A 6143-nucleotide genomic window follows, 5' to 3' on the forward strand; every position below is an offset into this window, starting at 1 on the left:
AACATGATGATCTTTGTCCACTTGTGCAGTTGTAAACCATAGTCTGGCTTTTTTATGGCGCTTTTGGAGCAGTGGCTTCTTCCTTGCTGAGCGGCCTTTCAGGCAATGCCGATATAGGACTCGTTAACTGTGGATATAGATACTTTTGTACCCGTTTCCTCCAGCATCTTCACAAGGTCCTTTGGTGTTGTTCTGTGATTGATTTACACTTTTCGCACCAAAGTACGTTCATCTCTAGGAGACAGAACGTGTCTCCTTCCTGAGCGGTATGACGGCTGCGTAGTCCCATGGTGTTTATACTTGCGTACTATTGTTTGTACAGATGAACGTGGTACCTTCAGGCATTTGGAAATTGCTCCCAAGTATGAACCAGACTTGTGGAGGTCTACAATTTGGCAAAAATTATGTCAATTAGCCTATCAGAAGCTTCTAAAGCCATGACATCCTTTTCGGGAATTTTCCAAGCTGTTTGAAGGCACAGTCAACTTAGTGTATGTAAACTTCTGACCAACTGAAATAGTGATACAGTGAATTATAAGTGAAATAATCTGTCTGTAAACAATTGTTGGAAAAATTACTTGTGTCCTGCACAAAGTAGATGTCCTAACCGACTTGCCAAAACTATAGTTTGTTAACAAGAAATTTGTGGAGTGGTTGAAAAACGAGTTTTAATGACCAACCTAAGTGTAAGTAAACTAACCTGTGTAAACACAGGTTACGGAGAGCTGGTAGTCCCATCCACCAAACTACCAGGTGTGAAACAGGGAAGGGACTCAGGGGGTATGCTAATTTGGTATAGAGCAGACCTAACTCACTCCATTAAATTAAACAGGAACATTTTACATTTGGCTAGAAATTCAAAAGGAAATGATCTTAACAGAGAAAAATGTCCACCTGTGTGCTACCTATATACCCCCATAGAATCCCCATACTTTAATGAAGACAGATTCTCCAACCTGGAGGGGGAAATCAATCATTTCCAGGCCCAGGGACATGTACTAGTCTGTGGCGACCTAAATGCCAGAAACGGACACGAACCTGACACCCTCAGCACACAGGGAGACCAAACACCTGCCTGGAGGTGACAGCATTCCCTCCCCCATATGCCCCCCTAGGCACAACTATGACAACATAACCAACAAAAACGGGTCACAACTCCTGCAGCTTTGTCGCACGCTGGGTATGTACATAGTCAATGGTAGGCTTGGAGGGGACTCCTATGGTAGGTACACCTATAGCTCATCTCTTGGCAGTAGCACTGTAGACTACTTTATCACTGACCTCAACCCAGAGTCTCTCAGAGCGTTCAGTCAGACTGACACCCCTATCAGACCACAGCAAAATCACAGTCTACTTGAACAGAGCAATACTCAATCATGAGGCATCAAAGCCAAAGAAACTGAGTAATATTAAGAAATGCTATAGATGGAAGGAAGGGAGTTTGGAAACATACCACAAAACAATCAGGCAACAACAAATTCAATCCCTTTTAAACAACTTCCTGGATAAAATGTTCCATTGTAATAGCAAAGGTGTAAACTTGGCAACAGAAAATCTTAACAGTATATTTGACCTCTCAGCTTCCCTATCAAATCTAAAAATCTTAAATAGAAAACCAAAGAAAATGAACAACAATGACAAATGGTTTGATGAAGACTGCAAAAATCGAAGAAAGAAATTGAGAAACCTGTCCAACCAAAAACATAGAGACCCGGAAAACCGGAGTCTACGCCTTCACTACGGTGAATCACTAAAACAATACAGAAATACACTACGGAAAAAAAAACAGCACGTCAGAAATCAGCTCAGTGTAATTGAAGAATCCATAGACTAACCATTTCTGGTAAAATTGGAAAACACTAAACAAACACGAATAATTATCTATCCAAAATGGAGATGTATGGGTAAACCACTTCAATCTCCAATCTTTTTGGCTCTATAACAAAGAACAAACAGCAAAAACATATACATGATCAAATACAAATCTTAGAATCAACTATTAAAGACTACCAGAACCCACTGGATTCTCCAATTACCTTGAATGAGCTACAGGACAAAATAAAAACCCTCCAACCCAAAAAGGCATGTGGTGTTGATGGTGTCTTCAATGAAATGATCAAATATACAGACAACAAATTCCAATTGGCTATACTAAAACTCTTTAACATCATCCTTAGCTCTGGCATCTTCCCCAATATTTGGAATCAAGGACTGATCACCCCAATCCACAAAAGTGGAGACAAATTTGACCTCAAAAACGAACGTGGGCTATGCGTCAACAGCAACTTTGGGACAATCCTCTGCATTATGTCCTCTGGTATGATGAAAGAAAAAAAGAACTGTTTGGTCTTTGAAATGGACAATGACCCCAAGCATACTTCCAAAGTTGTGGCAAAATGGCTTAAGGACAACAAAGTCAAGGTATTTGAGTGGCCATCACAAAGCCCTGACCTCAATCCTATAGAAAATCTGTGAGCAGAACTGAAAAAGCGTGTGCGAGCAAGGAGGCCTACAAACCTGACTCAGTTAGACCAGCTCTGTCAGGAAGAATGGGCCAAAATTCTCCCAACTTATTGTGGGAAGCTTGTGGAAGGCTACCCGAAACGTTTGACCCAAGTTAAACAATTGAAAGGCAATGATTCCAAATACTAATTGAGTGTATGTAAACTTCTGACCCACTGGGAATATGATGAAAGAATTTAAAGTTGAAATAAATAATTCTCTCTACTATTATTCTTACATTTCACATTCTTAAAATAAATATGTGATCCTAACTGACCTAAGACAGGGTATTTTTATGGGGATTAAATGTCAGGAATTGTGAAAAACAGTATGTATTTGGCTAAGTTGTATGTAAACTTCCGACTTCAACTGTATTTGTAGTTGTCCACATATTCTAAGTCAGAAACGTCCAGAGTAGTGATGATAGTCAGGCGGGCGAGTGCAGGCAGCAATTGGTTGAATAGCATGCATTTAGTTTTACTAGCATTTAAAAGCAGTTGGAGGCCACGGAATGACAGTTGTATGCTATTGAAGCTCGTTTGGAGATTTGTTAAGTGTCAAAAGAAGGGCCAGATGTATACAGAATGGTGTCGTCTGCGTAGATATATACATATACATTAATATATACAGAGAAAAGAGTCGGCCCGAGAATTGAACCCTGTGGCACCCCCATAGAGACTGCCAGAGGTCCGGACAACAGGCCCTCCGATTTGACACACTGAACTCTATCAGAGAAGTAGTTGGTGAACCAGGCGAGGCAGTCATTTGAGAAACCTAGGCTATTGAGTCTGCCGATAAGGATGCGGTGATTGACAGAGTCGAAAGCCTTGGCCAGGTTAATGAAGACGGCTCCACAGTACTGTCTTTTATCGATGGCGGTTATGATATCGTTTAGGACCTTGAGCGTGGCTGAGGTGCACCCATGACCAGCTCGGAAACCAGATTGCATATTGGAGAAGGTACGGTGGGATTCGAAATGGTCGATGATCTGTTTGTAAACTTGGCTTTTGAAGATTTTAGAAAGGCAGGGCAGGATGGATATAGGTTTACAACAGTTTGGGTCTAGAGTGTCTCCCCCTTTGAAGAGGGGGATGACCGCAGCAGCTTCGCAATCTTTGGTGATCTCAGACGATGCGAAAGAGGTTGAACAGGCTAGTAATAGAGGTTACAACAATTTTGGCGGATCATTTTAGAAAGAGAGGGTCCAGATTGTGGCCGGGGTAGGGGTAGCCAGGTGGAAAGCATGGCCAGCCGTAGAAAAGGCTTATTGAAATGATTGATTATCGTAGATTTATCGGTGGTGACAGTGTTTCCTAGCCTCAGTGCAGGGTGCAGCTGGGAGGCGATGCTCTTATTCTCCATGGACTTTACAGTGTCACAGAACTTTTTGGAGTTTGTGTTACAGGATGCAAATTTCTGTTTGAAAAAGCTAGCCTTAGCTTTCCTAACTGACTTTTTATATTGGTTCCTGACTTCCCTGAAAAGTTGCATATCGCGAGGGCTATTCGATGCTAATGCAGAATGCCACAGGATGTTTTTGTACTGGTCAAGGGCAGTCAAGTGGTGTGAACCAAGGGCTATATCGGTTCATAGTTCTACATGCTTATGTAAGATGGGGAGGAAAGCACTTTTAAAAGAGCAACCAGGCATCCTCTACTGACGGGATGAGGTCAATATCCTTCCATGATATCAGGGTCAGGTCGATTAGAAAGCTCTCCTCGCTGAAGTGTTTTAGGGAGCTTTTAAACATTGATGAGGGGTGGTCGTTTGACTGCGGACCCATTACAGACGCAGGCAATGAGGCAGTGATCTCTGAGATCCTGGTTGAAGACAGCAGAAGTGTATTTAGAGGGCAAGATGGTCAGGATGATATCTTAGAGGGTGCCCATGGTTACGGATTTAGGGTTGTACCTGGTAGGTTCCTTGATAATTTGTTTGAGATTGAGGGCATCTAGCTTAGATTGTAGGACAGCCAGGGTGTTAAGCAAATCCCAGTTTAGGTCACCTAACAGTACAACCTCTGAAGATAGATGGTGGGCAATCAATTCACATATGGTGTCCAGGGAACAGCTGGGTGCTGAGGAGGGGTCTATAACAAGTGGCAACGGTTGTTTCTGGAAAGGTGGATTTTTAAAAGTAGAAGCTTGAATTGTTTGGGCACAGACCTGGATAGTATGACAGAACTCTGAAGGCTATCTCTGCAGTAGCTTGCAACTTCGCCCCCTTTGGCAGTTCTATCTTGTTGGAAAATGTTGTAGTTGGGGATGGAAATGTCCGAATTTTTGGTGGCCTTCCTAAGCCAGGATTCAGACACGGCTAGGACAACAGGGTTGGCGGAGTGTGCTAAAGCAGTGAATAAAACAAGCTTAGGGAGGAGGCTTCTGATGTTAACATGCTTGAAACCAAGGCTTTTACGGATACAGAAGTCAACAAATGAGAGCACCTGGGGAATAGGAGTGGTGCTGGGGGCTGCAGGGCTTGGGTTAACCTCTACATCACCAGAGGAACATAGGAGTAGTAGGATAAGGGTACGCCTAAAGGCTATAAGAAAAGGTTGTCTAGTGAGTTCAGAACAGAGAGTAAAATTAGAAGATTTCTGGACTTAGAAGAATATATTCAAGGCATAATGTACAGACAAGGGTATGGTATGATGTGAGTACAGTGGAGGTAAACCTATGCATTGAGTGATGATGAGAAGTTTGGTCTAGAGGCACCAGTTAATCCAGGTGAGGTCACCGCATGTGTGGGGGGTGTGACAAATTGGCTATCTAAGGCATGTAGGGCAGGGGGGCTCTACAGTGAAATGAGACAATAATAACTAACCAAAACAGCAATAGACAAGGCATATTGACATTAGGGAGAGGCATGTGTAGCCAAGTGATCATAGGGTCCAATGAGCAGCAATAGGTGAGTCAGGGTGTCGTTCAGTAGTCGCTACTACGGTAGGCAAGCTGGAGACATGACGATTCGGACAGCTAGCGGGTCGGGGCCTTGCAGAGGGGCCTTCGGCGACGTCGCAACGGAAGAGCCTTTTGAAACAACCACGGACGATTACGTTGGCAGAGCAGTCGTGATGGATCGACAGGGCTCCGTGTCGACAATAAAGGGTCCAGGCCAATTGGCAAAAGAGGTATTGTAGCCCAGGAATTAGCTGGTAGACCTCTTCGGCTAGCCAGGAGATGGGTCTAGCTCGAGGCTAGCTCAAGGTTAACTGGTGCTTGCTTCGGGACAGAGGCGTTAGCCAGCAGTAGCCATTCAAATGCAGCTTGCTAGCTTCACGACATGCCAGACTTCAGTGGGTTGAGTCACTGACGTGATCTTCCTGTCCGGTTTTGCCCCCCTTCGGACTTGGCGGTGGAGGACATCTTTGTGGTCTATACTCAGCCTTGTCTCAGGGTAGTTAGTTGGTGGTCTCCTGATATACCCTCTACTGTTGTGGGGGCTGTGCTTTGGCAAAGTGGATGGGGTTATATCCTGCCTGGTTGGCCCTGTCCGGGGGTATCGTCAGACAGGGCCACAGTGTCCCCCGACCCCCCCATTCTCAGCATCCAGTATCTATGCTGCAATAGTCTATGTGCTGGGGGGCTAGGGCCAGTCTGTCCTCTGGTGTAATTATCCTGTCTTATCTGGTGTCCTGTGTA

Source organism: Salvelinus fontinalis, chromosome 9 (assembly GCF_029448725.1).
Source record: "Salvelinus fontinalis isolate EN_2023a chromosome 9, ASM2944872v1, whole genome shotgun sequence".
Taxonomy (NCBI): domain Eukaryota; kingdom Metazoa; phylum Chordata; class Actinopteri; order Salmoniformes; family Salmonidae; genus Salvelinus; species Salvelinus fontinalis.